The sequence below is a fragment of the Oryx dammah genome, unplaced genomic scaffold (genome assembly GCF_014754425.2).
Source record: "Oryx dammah isolate SB20612 unplaced genomic scaffold, SCBI_Odam_1.1 HiC_scaffold_3, whole genome shotgun sequence".
Lineage (NCBI taxonomy): Eukaryota > Metazoa > Chordata > Mammalia > Artiodactyla > Bovidae > Oryx > Oryx dammah.
The window spans coordinates 49989761-50013289 of NW_024070187.1; positions in this window are offsets into that span (position 1 = coordinate 49989761).

The following is a 23529-nucleotide window of genomic DNA, read 5'->3' on the forward strand; positions in this document are numbered from 1 at the left end:
ATCCAACTCTTTGCCCAGAAAGAATAACAGAAAAAAGATATTGTAGAGCAAGGCAGCCTCAGTCATACCAGATCATTACTTCTAATGAGCATACTCTAACAGTCTTCAAAAGTTGCTGGGAACTAAAACTAATTCCTTCTACTTGCTTTAACATATTTTTCACTCCTTATTGTGAAAGGCAGAATAAAGCCCATGTCCTAATTCCTGAAACCTGTGAATATGATATCTTACATGGCAAAATAACTTTGCAATTGCAATTACATTAAAGATCTTAAAATCTTGAGATTATTCTGGATTTCTGAGTGGGCTGAATGTAAACAGAAGGGTTTTTAAAATGGAAGAAGAAAATAAAGTGTCAATTATGAAACAAGATAGAGACTGGCCATCGCTGGACTTACAAATGAAAAAAAAAAAGGTTCAAAAGTTAAGGAATCTGAGAAAACTCTAAAAGCTAAAAGTCACAAAGAAATGTTTTCTATAAGCCTCTTAGAGAGGACCTCAGCCACTCTGACTCTGATTTGAGCTCAGTTAAACCTGGGCCAGACTTTTGACTACCAGAACTATAAGATAATAAACTCATGCTATTTGATACAACAGTAAAGGGAAACTAATGTAAACATGATCTTTCTTATTCATCTGAATACCTTGATGCATTGTTATAACTGTCACATTTCCTTTCTCTTACTCTGTTATCCTCACTAGCTTATTCTAAGCCTCTACCTACTTCAGGTCTGCATCATGTATCTATCTTGCATTATGGTCTTAGTGTTTTTTAAGGTCAGTTTTGAGGAATGTCTACATCTGTTTCCTGTACAATGTCATGAACCTCAGTCCATAATTCATCAGGCACTCTATCTATCAGATCTAGGCCCTTAAATCTATTTCTCACTTCTGCTGTATAATCATAAGGGATGTGATTTAGGTCATACCTGAATGGTCTAGTGGTTTTCCCTACTTTCTTCAATTTAAGTCTGAATGTGCCAATAAGGAGTTCATGATCTGAGCCACAGTCAGCTCCCGGTCTTGTTTTTGCTGACTGTATAGAGCTTCTCCATCTTTGGCTGCAAAGAATATAATCAATCTGATTTCAGTGTTGACCATCTGGGGATGACCATGTGTAGAGTCTTCTCTTGTGTTGTTGGAAGAGGGTGTTTGCTATGATCAGTGAATTTTCTTGGCAAAACTCTATTAGTATTTGCCCTGCTTCATTCCACATTCCAAGGCCAAATTTGCCTGTAACTCCAGGTGTTTCTTGACTTCCTACTTTTGCATTCCAGGTCCCTATAATGAAAAGGACATCTTTTTTGGATGTTAGTTCTAAAAGGTCTTGTAGATCTTCATAGAACCATTCAACTTCAGCTTCTTCAGCGTTACTGGTTGGGTCATAGACTTGGATTGCTGTGATATTGAATGGTTTGCCTTGGAAACAAACAGAGATCATTCTGTCATTTTTGAGATTGCCTCCAAGTACTGCATTTCGAATTCTTCTGTTGACCATGATGGCTACTCCATTTCTTCTAAGGGATTCCTGCCCACAGTAGTAGATATAATGGTCATCTGAGTTAAATTCACCCATTCCAGTCCATTTTAGTTCGCTGATTCCTAGAATGTTGATATTCACTCTTGCCATCTCCTGTTCGACCACTTCCAATTTACCTTGATTCATGGACCTGACTTTTCAGGTTCCTATGCAATATTGCTCTTTACAGCATCAGACCTTGCTTCTACCACCAGTCACATCCACAACCGGGTATTGTTTTTGCTTTGGCCCCATCCTTTCATTCTTTCTGGAGTTATTTCTCCACTGACCTCCAGTAGCATATTGGACATCTACTGACCTGGGGAGTTCCTCTTTCAGTATCCTATAATTTTGCTTTTTCATAATGTTCATGGGGTTCTCCTGGCAAGAACACTGAAGTGGTTTGCCATTCCCTTCTCCAGTGGACCACATTCTGTCAGGAGACAGGGATCAAGACCATCCCAATGGAAAACAAATGCAAAAAAGCAAAATGGCTGTCAGGGGAGGCCCTACAAATAGCTGTGAAAAGAAGAGAAGCTAAAAGCAAAGGAGAAAAGGAAAGATATAAGCATCTGAATGCAGAGTTCCAAAGAATAGCAAGAAGAGATAAGAAAGCCTTTCTCAGTGATCAGTGCAAAGAAATAGAGGAAAACAACAGAATGGGAAAGACTAGAGATCTCTTCAAGAAAATTAGATACCAAGGGAAAATTTCATGAAAAGATGGGCTCGATAAAGGACAGAAATGGTAGGGACCTAACAAAAGCAGAAGATATTAAGAAGAGGTGGCAAAAATACACAGAAGAACTGTACAAAAAAGATTTTCATGACCAAGATAATCACGATGGTGTGATCACTCACCTAGAGCCAGACATCCTGGAATGGGAAATCAAGTGGGCCTAAGAAAGCATCACTACAAACCAAACTAGTGGAGGTGATGGAATTCCAGTTGAGCTGTTTCAAATCCTGAAAGATGATGCTGTGAAAGTGCCGCACTCAATATGCCAGCAATTTGGAAAACTCAGGAGTGGCCACAGGACTGGAAAAGGTCAGTTTTCATTCCAATCTCATAGAAAGGCAATGCCAAAGAATGCTAAAAATACCACACAATTGCACTCATTTCACACGCTAGTAATGGTCAAAATTCTCCAAGCCGGGCTTCAGCAATATGTGAACTGTGAACTTCTAGATGTTCCAGCTCGTGTTAGAAAAGGCAGAGGAACCAGAGATCAAATTACCAATATCTGCTGGATCTTGGAAAAAGCAAGACAGTTCCAGAAAAATATCTACTTCTGCTTTATTGACTATGCCAAAGCCTTTGACTGTGTGGATCACCATAAACTGTGGAAAATTCTTCAAGTGATGGGAATACCAGACCACCTGACCTGCCTCTTGAGAAATTTGTATGCAGATCAAGAAGCAACAGTTAGAACTGGACATGGAACAACAGAGTGGTTCCAAATAGGAAAAGGAGTACATCAAGGCTGTATATTGTCACCCTGCTTATTTAACTTCTATGCAGAGTACATCATGAGAAACGCTGGACTGGAATAATCACAAGTTGGAATCAAGATTGCTGGGAGAAATATCAATAACCTCAGATATGCAGATGACACCACCCTTATGGCAGAAAGTGAAGAGGCACTCAAACGCCTCTTGATGAAAGTGAAAGTGGAGAGTGAAAAAGTTGGCTTAAGGCTCAAAATTCAGAAAATGAAGATCATGGCATCTTGTCCTATCACTTCATGGGAAATAGATGGGGAAACAGTGGAAACAGTGTCAGACTTTCTTTTGGGGGGGATCCAAAATCACTGCAGATGGTGACTGCAGCCGTGAAATTAAAAGACGCTTACTCCTCGGAAGAAAAGTTATGACCAACCTAGATAGTATGTTAAAGAGCAGAGGCATTACTTTGCCAACAAGGTCTGTCTAGTCAAGACTATGGTTTTTCCAGTGGTTATGTATGGATGTGAGAGTTGGACTGTGAAGAAAACTGAGTGCTGCAGAATTGATGCTTTTGAACTGTGGTATTGGAGAAGACTCTTGAGAGTCCCTTGGACTGCAAGGAGATCCAACCAGTCCATTCTGAAGGAGATCAACCCTGGGATTTCTTTGGAAGGAATGATGCTAAAGCTGAAACTCCAGTACTTTGGCCACCTCACGTGAAGAGTTGACTCATTGGAAAAGACTCTGATGCTGGGAGGGATTGGGGGTAGGAGGAGAAGGGGACGACAGAGGATGAGATGGCTGGATGATATCACTGACTCGATGGACATTGGTCTGAGTGAACTCCTGGAGTTGGTGATGGTCAGGGAGGCCTGGTGTGCTGCGATTCATGGGGTTGCAAAGAGTCAGACACAACTGAGCAACTGAACTGAACTGACTACATCTATCTAGCCATACTGCTACATTTTCTTAGTCTCCACACTTCCTTACCATTCCAGAGGACCAATTCACATCTCTACAGTTTTCTCAAACGTATAGGAACTTCTGTCATCCTCAGGCTCAACCACCTAGTATTTTTTATATTACTGAGAAAAAATATCCCAAAAGGTAAATTCTACACCCTCTTACAATCATATTGCACACTTAAAAGCTGCAGAGCTCATTGACTCTGTTACTATGACTTAACTCTCTGTCCTTCTAATAGAAGCCAGTTCTTCCCCTTGAACACTAAATCCAAGCCACTGTTACCACTCAAAGTCATTGCTTCATCTGTGTTGTCAATTCTCCCCTTCTCTTTGATCATCTCCATCAGGCAGAAATCTTGCTGAATTACTCATTTTAAGCAAAACCCTCTTTTGACTTCACATTTAGCTCTCACCTAGTTTCTAGGCAATATATGATAGATATGAATATAGATTTCATATACTTGATATTATTGTATGTAATTGATTTTTCTCCCATTCCTGAACCACTGTTCTCCCTGGCATTATTTCTAAGATATCACTATCTTTTATTCTTTTTTCATATCATTGGGAGTTTGACAGCTGCATCTCAGTCCTTTTGCTGATTTCCTTTGATCTTCCTAGTTCTAAATTTTAGCATGTCTCAGAGTAATATTTGTACAGCTACTATGGAGAAGAGTACAAAAGTTCCTTACAAAACTAAAAATAAAACTACCATATGATCCATCAATGCCACTCTTAGGCATATATCTAGAGAAAACCATAATTTGAAAGGATGCATACATCCTGATTTTTATTCCAACAGTATTTATGATACCCAGGACATGGAAACAACCTAAATGTCTATCAACAGATAAATATATAAAAAAATGTATATATATATAAAATAGAATATTACTCAGCCATGAAGAATAAAATAGTGCCATTTGCAGCCACATGGATGGGCCTAGAGATTGTCTTACTGAGTAAAGTAAGTCAGACAGAGAAAGATAAGTATCATATGCTATCAATTAAATGTAGAATCTTTAAAAATTGTAAGACTGAACTTATCTACAAAACAGAAATAAACTTACAGATGTAGAAAACAAACTTATGGTTCACATACGGTAAAAGGGGGGAGGGACAAATTGAGATTGACATATACACAGTACTGTATATTGCTGCTGTTCAGTTGCTCAGTTGTGTCTGACTCTTTGCCATCCCTGATAACTAATAAGGACCTACCATATAGCACAGGAAACTAAATTTTCTATAGTGTCTTATATGGGAAAATATAAAAACAAGTGGATATATGTACATGTATAACTGAGGTGGTCCTAAGAATGGTGGAAGAATAGGATGGGGATACCACTTTCTCCCCTAAAAATTCATCAAAAGATCATTTGAACACTGAGCAAATTCCACAAAACAACTTCTGAACCCTGGCGGAGGACACCAGGCATCCAGAAGGGCAGCCCATGTCTTTGAAAGGAGGTAGGACAAAATATAAAAGATAAAAAGAGAGGCAAAAGAGTTAGGGACTGAAACTCATCCTGGGGAGGGAGTCATGAAGGAGGAGAAGTTTCCAAACACCAGGAAACCCTCTCAGCAGCGGTTCTGAGGGGAGTTTTGGAATCTCAGAGGGCAACATAACCAGGAGGAAAAAATAAATAAATAAAACCCACAGATTACATGCCTAACTGCAACTGCCAGCAGAGAAGTAGCCCAGACACTCATGTCTGCCACCAGCAAGCGGGGGGCTGAACTGGGAGGTGCAGGCTGCATTGCTTAGGGTAAGGACAGGGCCTGAATGCCCTAAGGACAACTTGAGGGAGCTAACCTGAGATAGCAACCCAAACTGTGCAATAGCCAGAAAGAAAAAAAAAAAAAAAAGAGAGAGAGAGAACTTTCCTGTGAAAAGCTCTAACCTAAGGCACTGCTGGGCCCGCTCACAGAACAAAGGACTGAGCAAATACTAGAGGAGAGCTAGCCAGCTGCAGACTGGCCCATCTACCTCCAGAGGCTAGCTCTCCTCTAGCTCTCCTCTGCCCCAGAGACGGCATCCCCTACCAAACTGCGAGCAGGCTCCCAGTTGCTAACCAAGTCTTCCTGGGATCCTGGACAGTTGACATTCAGCAAAAAGGTCACAGCCAGAGATCAGCTCCCCAGAGGAGACACACAGCACACCTGAGACGGCACTCCTGCTGCGAACACAGGAAACCAAGTGGCTGTGACTGGGGAGGTGATAAGATGCACCACCCCACCTGGGGATAGTGCACTTGCCAAGTGCCTGGTTGCCTGAGCTTCTTGGACCTGGGAAGGGCACAAAACGCAGGCCCAACCAAGTCTGTGCATTTGGGTAGTACCTGAGAACCTGAACCTGAGCCACTTAGACCTGGGAAATGCACATAACCCAGGGCCGGCTTTAGACAGTAACCCTGAAGAACAACCTGGAGCTTGAGCAATGTAGACCTGGAAAGTACACACGTCTTAAGTGGGGGCAAACCCAGTGTGTCCCAGAGACTGTGAGCACTCCCCACACATGCCAGTGATATTTGTTTCCAGTGTTCTTCCCTCCTTGATGCACAACTGAACAAGGGAGCCTAAATAAGTGACCACCTCTGCCCCGTTATGTCAGGGCAGGAATTAGACACTGAACAGACTTGCAAACAGAAGCCAAAATAAACAGAAGGAACTGCTTGGACGTGACAGGGGCTGACAAATTAAAACCCTATAGTTAGCACTGACTACATTGGAAGGGGCTTATAGACCTCGAGAAGAAGTGTAAGCTGGAACAAGGAACTATCTGAAACTGAACTGACCCCACACTGCCCTCAACATCTCCAGAGAAATGCCTACATATATTTTACTATTATCATTTTTTTATTTTAATTTTTTCAATTTTAAGTCCTTTATTACTACTTTAATTTTCATTTTTATAACCTAGTACATTGCAAAAAAATCCTATTTTTAAAGCAAATTTCATATATATTTTTTATAATTTTTGTGATTTTTTTTAATATTGTATTTTTGAGAGTCTATTCTCTATTCTAGATTTTTAATCTTTGCTTTTTGGTATTTTTTTATCAATTTTGTACCTTTAAGAATCCAATCTTCAGTACCCATTTTTACTTAGGAGCATGATTACTGGCTTGATTGCTCTCTCCACCTTTTGACTCTCCTATTTCTCCCACAGGTCACCTCTATCTCTTCCCTCCTCCTTCTCTTCTCTACCCAATATTGTGAATCTCTGGATGTTTTTGGCTGTGGAGAACACTTAGGGAACTGATTACTAGCTAGATCTGTCTCTCCTTTTGACTCCCCCTCCTCTCCTCTTGGTCACCTCTATTTCCTTCCTCCCTCTTCTCTGTGAAACTCTGTGGACCTCTCTGGGTGTTCCAGAATGTGGGAAGCATAAATGGAATTGATTACTGGATAGAGTGCTCTCTCCCCTTTTGATTCCCCCTCTTCTCTTCCTGGTCACCTCTATCTCCCTCCTCCCTCTTCTCTTCTCCAGGTAACACTGCAAACCTCTCTGGGTGTCCCTCACTGTGGACAATCTTTTCTCCATTAACCTAGATGTTTTATCATTGGTGCAGTATGGATGGAGAAGTCTTGAGGATACTGTAAGAATAAGACTGAAAGCCAGAGGCAGGAGGCTTAAATCCAAAACTTGAGAACACCAGAAAACTCCTGACTCCAGGGAACATTAATCAATAAGACCTCATCCAAAACTCTCCATACCTACACTGAAACCAAGCTCCACCCAAGAGCCAACATGTTCCAGACCAAGACATACCATGCTAATTCTCTAGCAATGCAGGGACATAGCCCTGAGCATTAATATACAGGCTGCCTAAAGTCACACCAAACCCATAGACAACTCAAAACTCACTACTGGACACTTCATTGCACTCCAGAGAAAAGAGATCCAGCTCCACCCACCAGAACACCGACACAAGCTTCCCTAACCAGGATACCTTGACAAGCCACTCATCCATCCCCACCCACAGGGAGGAACCTCCACAATAAAGAGGAACCACAAACTTCCAACATACAGAATGGCCACCTGAAACATAGCAATCTAAACAAGATGAAAAGGCAGAGAAATATTCAACAGGTAAAGGAAAATGATAAATGCCCACCAAACCAAACAAATGAGGAGTAAAAGGGAGTCTACCTGAAAAAGAATTCACAATAATGATAGTAAAAATGATCAAAAATCTTGAAAACAAAATGGAGTTATAGATAAATAGCCTGGAGACAAGGATGGTGAAGATGCAAGAAAGGTTTAACAAGGACCTAGAAGAAATAAAAAAAGAGTCAATCAATAATGAATAATGCAATAACAAACCAAAAACACTCTGGAGGGAAGTAAAAGTAGAATAAATGAGGCAGAAAATAGGATAAGTGAGGTGGAATATAGAATGGTGGAAATAAATGAAGCAGAGAGAAAAAAATGAATTAAAAGAAATGATGACAACCTCAGAGACCTCTGGGACAATGTCAAATGCCCTAACATTTGAATCATAGGAGTTCCAGAATAAGAAGACAAAAAGAAAGGCCATGAGAAAATATTTGATGAGATAATAGTTGAAAACTACCTTAAAATGGGGAAGGAAATAGTCAACCAAGTCCAAGAAATCCAGAGAATCCCAAACAGGATTAATACAAGGTGAAACACTCCAAGACACATATTAATCAAATTAACAAAGGTCAAACACAAAGAAAAATTTTAAAAGCAGCAAGGGAAAAGCAACAAATATCATACAAGGAGATTCCCATAAGGATAACAGCTGATCTTTCAATAGAAACTCTTCAGGCCAGAAGGGAATGGCAGAACATACTTAAAGTGCTGAAAGAGAAAAACCTGCAACCCAGATTACTGTACCCAGCAAGGATCTTATTCAAATATGAAGGAGAAATCAAAAGCTTTGCAGACAAGCAAAAGCTTAGAGAATTCAGCACCACCAAACTAGCTCTACAACAAATGCTAAAGGATCTTCTCTAGACATGAAACAAAGAAAAGGTTTATAAACTCGAACCCAAAAGAACAAAGTAAATAGCAACAGGATCATACTTATCAATAATTATCTTAAATGTAAATGGGTTGAATGCCCCAACTAAAAGACAAAGATTGGCTGAATGGACACAAAAACAAGACCCCTATATATGCTGTCTACAAGAGAAACACCTCAAAACAAGGGACACATACAGACTGAAATTGAAGGTCTGGACAGTTATTTCACCCAAATGGAGACCAAAAGAAAGCAGGAGTAGCAATACTCATATCATATAACATAGACTTTGAAATAAAGGCCATGGAAAGTGATAAAGAAGCACACTGTATAATGATCAAAGGATCAATCCAAGAAGAAGATGTAACAATTAAAAAATTATATGCATCCCACATAGGAGCACAACAATATGTAAGGCAAATGCTAACAATTATGAAAGGGGAAATTAATAGTAACACAATAATATTTGGAGACTTTAATACCCCACTCAGACCTATGGAGATCAACTAACAGAAAATTAATAAGGAAACACAAACTTTAAATGATACAATAGACCAGTTAGACCTAATTGATATCTATAGGACATTTCACCCTAAAACAATGAATTTCACCTTTTTCTCAAGTGCACATGGAACCTTCTCAAGGATAGATCACATCCTGGGCCATAAATCTAGCCTTGGTAAATTCAAAAAAATTGAAATCATTCCAAGCATCTTTTCTGATCACAGTGCAGTAAGGTTAGATGTCAACTACAGGGGAAAAAAAAAAAAAAAAACACCTTAAAAATACAAGCATATGGAGGCTAAACAACACACTTTTGAATAACCAAGAAATCACAGAAGAAATAAAAAAGAGATCAAAATATGCATAGAAATGAATGTAAATGAAAACACAACAACCCCAAACCAATGGGACTCAGTAAAAGCAGTGCTAAGGGGAAGGTTCATAGCAATACAAGCTTGCCTTAAGAAACAAAAGTCAAATAAATAACCTGACTCTATACATAAAGCAACTAGAAAAGGAAGAAATGAAGAACCCCAGGGTTAGTAGAAGGAAAGAAATCATAAAAATTAGGGCAGAAATAAATGAAAAAGAAGCAAAGGAGACCATAGCAAAAATCAACAAAGCTAAAAGCTGGTTCTTTGAGAAGATAAATAAAATAGACATGGCATTAGCTAGACTCATCAAGAAAAATATAGAGAAGAATCAAATCAACAAAACTAGAAATGAAAATGGAGAAATCACAACAGACAACACAGAAATACAAAGGATCATAAGAGACTACTATCAGCAACTATATGCAAAAAAAACAAAACAAAACAAAAAAAAAAAAACAAAAAACTGGACAACTTGGAAGAAATGGGCAAATTCTTAGAAAAGTATAACTTTCCAAAACTGAACCAGGAAGAAATGGAAAATCTTAATAGACCCATCACAAGCATAGAAATATAAACTGTAATCAGAAATCTTCCAGCAAACAAAAGCCCAGGACCAGATGGCTTCACAGCTGAATTCTACCAAGAATTTAGAGAAGACCTAACACTTATCCTACTCAAACTTTTACAGAAAATTTCAGAGGAAGGTAAACTTCCAAACTCATTCTGGGAGGCCACCATCACCCTAATACCAAAACCTGACAAATGCCAGAAAAAAAGAAAACTACAGGCCAATATCACTGATAAATATAGATGCAAAAATCCTTAACAAAATTCTAGCAAACAGAAATCAACAACATATTTAAAAGATCATATATCATGATCAAGTGGGCTTTATCCCAGGGATGCAAGGATTCCTTAATATCCACAAATCAATCAATGTGATACATCACATTAACAAACTGAAAGATAAAAGCCATATGATTATTTCAGTAGATGCAGAGAAAGCCTTTGACAAAATTCCATATCCATTTATAATAAAAACCCTCCAGAAAGCAGGCATAGAAGGAACATACCTCAACATAATAAAAGCCATATACGACAAACCCACAGCAAATATTATCTTCAATGGTGAAAAATTGAAAGCATTTCACCTAAAGTCAGGAGCAAGACAAGGGTGCCCACTCTCACTACTACTATTCAACAGATTTGGAAGTTTTAGCCTCAGCAATCAGAGAAGAAAAATAAATAAACAGAATCCAGATTGGAAAAGAAGAAGTAAAACTCTCAGTGTTTGCAGATGACATGATCGATCCTCTATACAGAACACCCTAAAGACTCCACCAGAAAATTACTAGAGCTAATCAATGAATACAGTAAAGTTGCAGGATATAAAATTAACTCACAGAAATCCCTTGCATTCCTATACACTAATGAGAAAACAGAAAGAGAAATTAAGGAAACAATTCCATTCACTATTGCAACAAAAAGAAAAAAATCAGATTAGTTCAGTTCAGTCGCTCAGTTATGTCCGACTCTTTGTGACCCCATGAACTGCAGCACACGAGGCCTCCCTGTCCATTACCAACTCCCGGAGTTTACCCAAACTCATGTCCATTGAGTCGGTAATGCCATCCAACCATCTCATCCTCTGTCTTCCCCTTCTCCTCCCACCCTCAATCTTTCCCAGCATCAGGGTCTTTTCCAATGAGTCAGCTCTTTGCATCAGGTGGCCAAATTATTGGAGTTTAAGCCTCAGCATCAGTCCTTCCAATGAATACCCAGGACTGATCTCCTTTAGGATGGACTGGATGGATCTCCTTGCAGTCCAAGGGACTCTCAAGAGTCTTCTCCAATATCACAGTTCAAAAGCATCAATTCTTCAGTGCTAAGCTTTCTTTATAATCCAACTCTCACATCCATACATGACTGCTGGAAAAACCATAGCCTTTACTAGGCACAAGCTCGGCAGAAAGCAGGACGACCTGTTGCTTTCTCTCTCTTCCCATTTGCCTCTTTGGAGTTTCTTTGGCCCGTTTTTTTTTTTTTTTTTTAATGAGTCAAAAAATTAAAAAACAAAACAAAAATTTAAGTCAAAAGGAAAAGCAAAGTCAAGATGAAATGAATCAAAAAAAAAAAAAAAAGAATAAAATACTTAGGAGTAAATCTACCTAAAGAAACAAAAGACCTATATATAGAAAACTATAAAACACTGATGAAAGAAAACAAAGATGACACAAATAGATGGAGAAATATACCATGCTCATGGATCAGAAGAATCAATATAGTGAAAATGCATATACTGCCCAAAGCAATCTATAGATTCAATGAAATCCTTATGAAGCTACCAATGGTATTTTTCACAATTAGAACAAATAATTTCACTATTTGTGTGGAAATACAAAAAAACCTCGAATAGTCAAAGCAATCTTGAGAAAGAAGAATGGAACTGGAGGAATCAAACTACCTGACTTCAGACTATACTACAAATCTACAGTCTTCAAGACAGTATGGTACTGGCACAGAGACAGAAATATAGATCAATGGAACAAAATAGAAAGCCCAGAGATAAACCCATGCAACTGTGGACACCTTATCTTTGACAAAGGAGGCAAGAATATACAATGGATTAAAGACAATCTCTTTAACAAGTGGTGCCAGGAAAACTGGTCAACCACTTGTAAAAGAATGAAACCAGAACACTTTCTAACACCATACACAAAAATAAACTCAAAATGGATTAAAGATCTAAATGTAAGACCATAAACTATAAATCTCCTAGTGAAAAACATAGGCAATACACTGTCTGACACAAATCACAGCAGGATCCTCTATGACCCACCTTCCAGAGTAATGGAAATAAAAGCAAAAGTAAACAAGTGGGACCTAATTAAACTTAAAAGTTTTTGCACAATGAAGGACCTATACGCAAAGTGAAAAGACAACCTTCAGAATGGGAGAAAATAATAGCAAATGAAATAACTAACAAAGAATTAATCTGAAAAATATACAAGCAGCTCCTGCAGCTGAATTCCAGAAAAATAAACGACCCAATTAAAAAAAATGGGCCAAAGAACTAAACAGATATTTCTCCAAAGAAGAAAATATAGATGGCTAACAAACACATGAAAAGATAATCAACATCACTCATTTTCAGAGAAATCCAAATCAAAACCACAATGAGGTACCATCTCACACCAGTCAGAATGGCTGCTATCACAAAGTCTACAAACAATAAATGCTGGAGAGGGTGCAGAGAAAAAGGAACCCCCTTACACTGTTGGTGGGAATGCAAACTAGTACAGCCACTATGGAGAACAGTGTGGAGATTCCTTAAAAAATTGGGAATAGAACTGCCATATGACCCAGCAACCCTACTGTTGGGTATACACACTGAGGAAACCAGAATTGAAAGAGACACGTGTACCCCAATGTTCATTGCAGCACTATTTACAATAGCCAGGACATGGAAGCAACCTAGATGCCCATCGACAGACGAATGGATAAGAAAGCTGTGGTACATATACAAAATGGACTATTACTCAGCCATTAAAAAGAATGCACTTGAATCAGTTCTAATGAGGTGCATGAAACTGGAGCCTTTTATACAGAGTGAAGTAAGTCAGAAAGAAAAACACCAATACAGTATACTAATGCATATATATGGAATTTAGAAAGATGGTAATGATGACCCTATATGTGAGTCAGCAAAAGAGACACAGATGTAAAGAACAGTCTTTTGGACTCTGTGGGAGAAGGCAAGGGTGGGATGATTTTAGAGTGTAGTATTGAAACATGTATATCATCATATATGAAGTAGATTGCTGGTCCAGGTTTGATGCATGAGACAGGGTACTCATGGCTGGTTCACTGGGATGACCCTGGGGGATGGGCTGGGGAGGGAGGTGGGAGGGGGGGTGAGGATGGGGAACACATGTGCTCCTGTGGCTGATTCATGTCAATATATGGCAAAAATCACTACAATATTGTAAAGTATTTAGCCTTCAATTCAAAACCAATACAGTATTGTAAAGTAAAATAAAGTAAAAATAAAATTAAAAATAAATAAATAAAAATAAGGGAGATTACTTAACAGAGAGTGTTTGTTAGTATAAAAATATAAAATAAAGAAATTAAAAAAAAAGAAAACAAAAATATGTACATGTATGACTGATTCCCTTTGCTGTACACCTGAAACTAAAACAACATTGTAAATCTACTATACTCCAATAAAAAGTTTAAACAATAAAATAAGAAATGAAATTGGGGACATTATTATTAATTCTACAGGAATAAAGGGGATTATAAGAGAGAAATTATAATAAGTGAATAACTGTCCACTAATGAATATCATGACCTAGATGAAATGCACAAATTCCTAGAAGCACAAACCTACAAAGATTAAATCATGAATATAAGTTTAAAACAAATATAAATAGAGCTACAACTAGTAAGAACATTGAGTCAGCAAGAAATCTTCTCTTCAAAGAAAAGCCTTTAACCAAATGGCTTCACTGGTATGGATGAGTTTTACCAAACTATTAAAGAATTACTTCCCAAACTCTTCCAAAAATTGAAGAGGATGAAACTCCTAGCTCATTCCATGAAACCAGTATTATCCTGATACTAAAACCAGACAAAGGCACTACATGAAAAACAAAACAAAATAAAGACATAGGCCAAATGTTTCCTAGGAATATTAGTGTAAAAATTATTACCAAAGTACTATCAAACCAAACTCAGTGGCATGATAAAAGGATTACATTTCATAAGATAAAATTTATAATTTTCCATCTCAGAACATGAGAACATCCTGTTCCCTCTCTCTAGAATCTCCCCCTGATTATCCTCTTTCCACTTAATCTACTTTTATTTCTCCATTGTGTTTTATATTATCTGACAAAGAATGTATTTATTTGTGAACTTAACTACTTCTGTCTTTTACCACTAGGTTATAAACTTTATTTACTGATACATATTTTAATTTCTATAACAGCACTTGGTACAAACAGGTACTCAATAATATGAGTTGACTGGATAATTGAAAAATTAATGAATAGAACTTTTACTGTGTGTAATTTCCATTCCTCCATGCATTTTAGAATCATTAAGGATTTTTTTTTTCTGGCTTGCTTAAGGAAAATTGACTAAACTTTCTTTCATAAGGTTAGTAGTGTTATTACTAATATAACAGAACATGATTAAAATGCTTTGCACCTCGGATTCTTCCATGTTATTTTATTTCACTTTGCATTATTTATTAACTTTTCATCTACTTAAAAGTTATAGTTATTTTGAAAATGTTCTTTATTCAAGCACTTGTGTCACTGTTTCCCTGGGAAAAAATGACCAATATGCGACCAGGATACACAAAAAAGCACAGAGAGAACATTAGATTATGTATAAGTATTTTTTGATATTTTTTTTTCTGGGACAGCAGGAAGACTGTTGCAAGAAATCAATATTTGGAATCGTTTAGATCATTTTATTTGAGTGACTGCTACCTGAAAATGCACAGAGCAATAGATCTGCCAAATATAATCATGAGAAGAAAGGAAACATTTTTACCAGCATTATTCCAGGATAAAATTCAGTAGCATGACAGATTAGTAGATAGAATAAGTGCTCTGTCAATCCTGAGCATACTGTCCAAGTAACAAACAAACTTACCTGTCCCAAGTAAGGCAATCGATGGCTTCACCGATGGCTCAGTGGGTAAAGAATCTGCCTACAATGCAGGAGACACAGGAGACTAGGGTTTGATATCTGGCTTGGGAAGATACCCTAGAGAAGGAAATGACAACCCACTTCAATGTTCTTACCTGAAAAATACCATGGACAGTGTAGCCTGGTGGACTACAGTCCATGGGGTCTCAAAGAGTCGGACGTGACTAAGCAATGGAGTACACACATGAGAAAAATGAACCTGCAGGAATACTTCTAATATATGTTTCCATTGCTTTTTAGATTGTTCATCAATCAAAAGCCACTGTGCTTGGTTTTAACTGATGTAACCAGAACCATTTTCTGTCTCTACATTTTTTAATCTTGGCAAAATGAAATGATTGATTTGTAAAAGTCTTAGTTTCTCTTTCATCTTTTAATAAATATGTTGTAAGTATTGAATAAAACAGAAGAAAATGCTGAAATAGAAAATGAACAAGTCCTAGAAAATTGTCAAAGTATTCCCTCTTAACAAGTAATTCATATTGAGCCAAATATAGGGAAAAAACAATTGACTTGAGTAGCCATATTATTTTATCATCTTATGGTGTGATATTCAATGAGTATTATTAATAGGGAAAAAATGAACAGAAAAAGTATGAGTTTAAAGACAGAGCACTGCTCTGTAAAGGGCTAAACAGTTTAAATTACAATCCTTTTTCTCTTTGCTCCTTGTGTCTGATTTTGATCTAATTCCTGAAGTGCAATGTTTTTTTGTTATTATTATACAGTTAGAACCATTCATTCTCATAATGCATTTAATGCAACCCTAGGAAATACTTGGTTCTATAATCCTTGTCTGATTACTCTGATCCCATTCAGGGGAGAATGAGGTATAAACATAAAACACCAAAGCCTTAAGAACCAAATTATCTGTGATACTGTGATGTATTGTATTCTTTGCATCATGAATGATTCCACCAATATGAAAAGTCAGAGGACACTTCACTGATTTTTGTATGGCAGAATAATGCATTTATTTCTTATTCATCTACAAGTGAAAACTTTGTGGATCAAAAAACTTTATTCTTTGCTAAGTATGTCAGTTGATTGAATGAAGTGAAAAGCAAAAGTATTAGTTGCTCAGCTGTGTACAAATCTTTGTGACCACATGGACTGTAGCCAGCCTCTCCTGTCCATGGAATTCTCCAGGCAAGAATACTGGACTGGAGTGGGTAGCCATTTCCTTCTCCTGGGGAATCTCCATCCCAGGGATTGAACATGAAGAAGAGTTGATTTACAATATTACTTCAGATAATATTGTAAATATTGTAACTAATTAACTTCAGATGTCTAACATAGTAATCCAGTATTTTACAAATAATACTCCATTAAAATTGTTATAAAGTAACAGCTATAATTTCATATGCTGTATAATATATCCTTATTGCTTATCTATTTTATATATAGTAGTGTGTATCTTAATCCCATATGCTTATTTTATCCCTCCCTACTTCTCCCTCCCTACTCGTAACCACTAGTGTGTTTTCTATACCTGTGAGTCTGTTTTGCTATATATATTTGCTTTAATTTTTTAGTTCACATATAAGTGACATCATACAATATTTGGCTTACTATGACTGATTTCCCTAAGCATAATATTCTCTATGTCCATCCATGTTGCTGCAAATGGCAGCATTTCATTTCTTTTCTTTAATAGCTGAGCAATATTTCATTGTGTATATACATCATTTTTTCTTTGTCCAATCATCCACTGATGGAAACTTGGGTTGCATCAATATTTTACTATTGTAGATAGTTATCCTATGAACACTGGGGGAGATGTATTTTTTTTTTAATTAGAGTTTTTGTTTTTTCTGGATATATAACCAGGATTGGAACTACTAGATCATATAGTAGCTCTGGGGCTTTCCAGGTGGTACTACTACTACTACTACTACTAAGTCACATCAGTCCTGTCTGACTCTTTGCGACCCCATAGACAGTAGCCCACCAGGCTCCCCTGTCCTTGGGATTTCCAGGCAAGAACACTGGAGTGGGTTGCCATTTCCTTCTCCAGTGCATGAAAGTGAAAAGTGAAAGTGAAGTCGCTCAGTCGTGTCCTCAGCGACCCCATGGACTGCAGGCTTCCAGGCTCCTCCGTCCATGGGATTTTCCAGGCAAGAGTACTGGAGTGGGGTGCCATTGCCTTCTCCATTCCAGGTGGTACTAGTGGTAAAAACCCTGCCTGACAATGCAGGTAGACATAAGAGACACATGTTAGATCCCCCAGAGTAGGGCATGGCAACTCACTCCAGTGTTCTTGCCTGGAGAATCCACTGGATAGAGGAGCCCAGCAAGCTGCAGTCCACAGGGTTGCACAAGTTGGACATGCCTGAAGTGTCTTAGCACATACATGCATGATAGTTCTATTTTTAGTTTTTTGAGGAACCTCCATACTATTTTCCATAGAGGCTGCAGGAACTTGCATTCCCATTAGCAGTGTATAATGGTTCATTTTTCTCCACATCCTCTCTAACGTTTGTTATTTATAGACTTTTGAATTAATACCATTCTGACAGGTGTGAAATGATATCTCATTGTGATTTTGATTTGCATTTCTGTAATAATTACAGACGTTGAGTATCTTCTCATGTATCTACTGACCATCTATAGATCTTTGGGGGAAAAAAAAAAAAAGTCTATCCTGGTCTTCAACAAGCCATCACCTTGGTATAGGCTGGAGCTGGAGATGGTGGGGCTAGAGATGATGCGGGGTGTGAGGTGGGAGTTACCATCTGCTTAGTGGCGATAACTGCACTATTTAGGGGGAGGGAAATCCAATCCTAAGTTGCTGGAGTAGAAGCTCTGAGTGTCTAGCCTGTGTTGGTTCTGTTCCACTTAAGTGTGTCTTTTCTCCTCTTCCAGCATTGGGGTCATTGGCTTAGAATAGAGTAGTGCTGAAACAAGTTGGGGGGCCCATGCAAGATCTGGGTTCCTGTTGGCTGCAAACAGAGGTCCAAGCTATCTTCAATGAGCTGCCTATGCAGGCACCCACAATTTTTTCTCTCACTTTGCTCAGGTGCGTGTCCTTTTTGTCCCTCACAGCCAATCAATGCCCCAACCTATGCCTACAATTAGTCATTTTTTAAGTGAATACTTATTATATATTGTAAAATGTTATATTGAAAAAAGGTCGATGGTTTTAGACTTTGAAACCTTGCTAAATATATTTTTAAGGCAATTTGGTTAAATTGCTTGGACTTCCATTCATTTATTTCCAAATGAGCATAGTAATACCTTCATAGATTTTCTAGACTTCTCAAATCAGATAATAAATTTGAAACTCTTTGTAAACTGTTAAAGGTAAAATATTACTTTTAAATTCAGAAGAGCTCCATTTGTATCATGGCTGACTCATCCTGAGTAAGTCACTTAATCTCTTAGGAGTGATAAAATGGAGTTTAGTTGATGATTACTAAGTTCACTTTAAAAAATTATCAGCCTATGAATCTAAGATAAAGTCACTATAAAATTCAAGTAATTATGATAATGCAGAACATCTGTATTGCCAGCAACTGTCTTATTTTAAAAGTAAGCATTATTATAGTGTGGTATTCTCAGAAAAAGCATAATGAGTTGGTCTGTTTGTGGTTGTTAAGTGATGAGTTCCAGTTTTTCTTCATACAGTGCCTTAGAAACTCCAGTCTTTCATGACTCAAATCACCATATCTTCAGCTTTAAAAAAATATATTATTTATTTCTCCAAACAGCTACAAACTGGCTTTTCCCTCTCATATAATATTAATCTCTGAGTTTCAAAAATATATAAGATACGTGAAGAACAGAGCACAATTCAATTTGGTGTTTTTTCTTGAAAAATCGCATCTCCAGAAGGCAGTGCTTCCAGGAATGGTAGCACACTGTCAGCTCATTTGTGTTGCCAATGCCGCCACCTCATTCCCAGAAGAGCATCTGTGGATTTTTGGAGAGAATGCTATACTTCTGGGAATGGTGCCCAGAACATGTAAGCTTCTGTGTCATTTTAGAAAGTCAGAGAGAGGACAATAAAATCTTCATTTGCTGCATTCTTTTATGTGCAGTCATCAGTCTTAGGGCTAACAGCTGCAATAGCCATATATTTTTATTTGTGGATTTTAAAAAGGAAAAGAACTTTTTTATTTATTTTTGGCTGTGCTAGGTCTTCATTGCTGCGTGGGCTTTTTCGCTAGTTGTGGCGAGAGGGGGCTACTATCTAGTTGCAGTGTGCAGGGTTCTCATTGTGGTGGCTTCTCTTACTGTGGAGCACAATGTTGTGGTAATTTTAGATGGCTAATGAAGCGGATCAGCCATATATATACATTTATCCATTCTCCCCCAAACTGCCCTCCCATCCAGGTGGCCACACAACATTAAGCAGAGTTCCCTGTGCTATACATTAAAACATTGTTGGCTATCCATTTTAATATAGCAGAGTGTACTTGCCTATCCCAAGTGTTGGTTGCTCAGTCATGTCTGACTCTTTGTGAAATCATGGACTATAGCCCCCCAAGCTTCTTTGTTCATGGAATTCTCCAGGCAAGAATACTGGAGTGTGTAGACATTCCCTTCTTCAAGGGAGCTTCCTGACCCAGACATTGAACCCAAGTCTCCTGCATTGCAGGCAGATTCTTTGCTGTCTGAGCCACCAGCTGCACTGCTGATCTCAAACTCCCTAACTATCTCTTTCCCCCATTCCCCCCTGGCAAGAGTAAGCTCTGTCTCTGTTTACAAAACAAATTTAAGATTTAAAGAATGTTTTGCTGCTTTGTGGGCTTCTCTTGTAGCACAGCTGGTAAAGAATCCACCTGCAAAGTGGGATACCTAGGTTCAATCCCTGCATTGGGAAGATCCCCTGGAGAAGGGAAAGGCTACCCATTCCAGTATTCTGGCCTGGAGAATTCTGTGGACTAAGTCCAGGGGTTTGCAAAGAGTTGGACACAACTGAGCGACTTTCACATTTACTTTTTTTCACTTTGCCGTTTTAGGGATTAACAAAAATAAAGTAGTGACACAGCAAAGAAATCTACTTTACCATGGCCAGGTAAGTTACAGATGCAGTGCTCAGAAAGTCTGGAAAGTCTTAAGTCTTTAAAATAGAATTTTTCATCATTACGGTTTATAAGTATGGATAATAGGATGATATAATTTGGTGGTATGGGTTTTCAAGTACTGATTGATATGGATGTTATCTTTTTTTTTCACCATAGCATTGGAACTCCATTTCAAGAAGTTAATATTAAGCCTACCAGTTATATGATTTGGAATAGGTTCTGTTTTATGTTTTAGTTTAACTATATAGTATGTACTTGTGCTGATTTCTTCTATATTTAACCACCTTGGTTTAATGCAAAACTTACCCTTTGAAAGGAAAGTTATGACCACACTATATTAAAAAGCAGAGACCATCTAGTCAAGGCTATAGTTTTTCCAGTTGTCATGTATGGATGTGAGAGTTGGACTATAAAGAAAGCTGAGAACTGAAGAATTGATGCTTTTGAACTGTGGTGTTGCAGAAGACTCTTGAGAGTCCCTTGGACTGCAAGGAGATCCACCAAACCCATCCTAAAGGAGATCAGCCAGAATGTTCATTGGAAGGACTGATGCTGAAGCTGAAACTCCAATATTTTGGCCACCTGGTGTGAAGTGCTGACTCATTTGAAAAGACCCTGATGCTTGGAAAGATTGAAGGCGGGAGGGAAAGGGGACAACAGAAGATGAGATGGATGGCATCACCGAGTCAATGGACATGAGTTTGAGTAAACTTTGGAAGTTGGTGACGGACAAGGAGGTCTGGTGTGCTGCAGTCCATGGGGTCACAAAGAGTCAGACATGACTGAGTGAATGAACTAAACTGAACTGAAACCACCTTGGTTTAATGCAAAAGCAGGAAGTCAAGAGATACCTGGAGTAACAGGCAAATTTGGCCTTCAAGTACAGAATGAAGCAGGATAAAGGCTAATAGAATTTTTGAAAAGAGAATGCACTAGTTATAGCAAACACACTCTTCCAACAACACAAGAGAAGACTCTATGCAGGGACATCACCAGATGGTTAATACTGAAATCAGATTGATTATATTCTTTGCAGCCAAAGTTGGAGAAGCTCTATACAGTCAGGAAAAAGAAGACTGGGAGCTGACTGTGGCTCAGATCCTGACCTCCTTATTGCCAAATTCAGATTTAAATTGAAGAAAGTAGGGAAACCACTAGACAATTCAGGTATGACCTAAATCAAATCCCTTGTGATTATACAGTGGAAGTAGAAATAGATTCAAGGGATTAGATCTGATAGACAGAATGCCTGAAGAACAATGGATGGAGGTTCATGACATTGTAGAGGAGGCAGGGATTAAGACCACCAACAAGAAAAAGAAATGCACAAAGGCAAACTGGCTGTCTGAGAAGGACTTACAAATAGTTGTGAAAAGAAGAGAAGCTAAATGCAAAGGAGAAAAGGAAAGATATACCCATTTGAATGCAGAGTTCCAAAGTATAGCAAGGAGTGAGAAGAAAGCCTTCCTCAGTGATCAGTGCAAAAAAATAGAGGAAAACAATAGAATGGGAAAGACTAGAGATCTCTTCAAGAAAATTAGATATACCAAGGGAACTTTTCATGCAAAGATGGGCTCAATAAAGGACAGAAATGGTATGGACCTAACAGAAGCAGAAGATATTAAGAAGCTGCTGCTGCTGCTAAGTTGCATCAGTCCTGTCCAACCCTTCATGACCCCATAGATGGCAGCCCACCAGGCTCCCCTGTCCTTAGGATTCTCCAGGCAAGAACACTGGAGTGGGTTGCCATTTCCTTCTCCAATGCATAAAAGTGAAAAGTGAAAATGAAGTCACTCAGTTATGTCCTACTCTTAGCGACCCCATGGACTGCTGCCTACCAGGCTCCTCCATCCATGGGATTTTCCAGGCAAGAGTACTGGAGTAGGTCACCAGTGTGTTCTCCGATATTAAGAAGAGGTGGCAAGAATACACAGAAGAACTATACAGAAACAATCTTCACGAGCCAGATAACCACGATGGTGTGGCCACTCACCTAGAACCAGACATCCTGGAATGCAAAGTCAAGTGGGCCTTAGGAAGCATCGCTATGAACAAATCTAGCTGAAGTGATGGAATTCCAGTTGAGCTATTTCAAATCCTAAAAGATGATGTTGTGAAAGTGCTGCAGTCAATATACCAGCAAATTTGGAAAACTCAGCAGTGGCCACAGGATGGGAAAATGTCCGTTTTTATTATATCCTAAAGAGACAATGCCAAAGAATGCTCCAACTACCACACAATTGCACTCTTCTCACACACTAGCAAAATGATGCTCAAAATTCACCAAGCCAGTTTTCAACAGTGTATAAACCATGAACTTCCAGATGCTCAAACTGGTTTTAGAAAAGGCAGAGGAAACACAGATCAAATTGTCAACATCTGTTGCATCAAAAAAGCAAGAGAGTTTCAGAAAAATATCTACTTCTGCTTTATTGACTATGCCAAAGCCTTTGACTGTGTCAGTTCAGTTCAGTTCAGTCACTCAGTTGTGTCCGACACTTTGTGACCCATGAATCACAGCACACCAGGCCTCCTTATCCATCTGCAATTCCCAGAGTTTACTCAAACTCATGTCTATCAAGTCGGTGATGCCATCCAGCCATCTCATCTTCTGTCATCCTCTTCTCCTCCTGGCCCCAATCCCTCCCAGCATCAGGTTCTTTTCCAATGAGTCAACTCTTCACATGAGGTGGCCAAAGTATTGGAGTTTCAGCTTCAGCATCAGTCCTTCCAATGAACATCCAGGACTGATCTCTTTAGGAAGGACTGGTTGGATCTCCTTGCAGTCCAAGGGACCCTCAAGAGTCTTCTCCAATACCACAGTTCAAAAGCATCAATTCTTCAGTGCTCAGTTAGTCCAACTCTCACATCAATACATGACCACTGGAAAAACCACAGCCTTGACAAGATGGACCTTAGTCGGCAAAGTAATGTCTCTGCTTTTGAATATGCTATCTAGGTTGGTCATAACTTTCC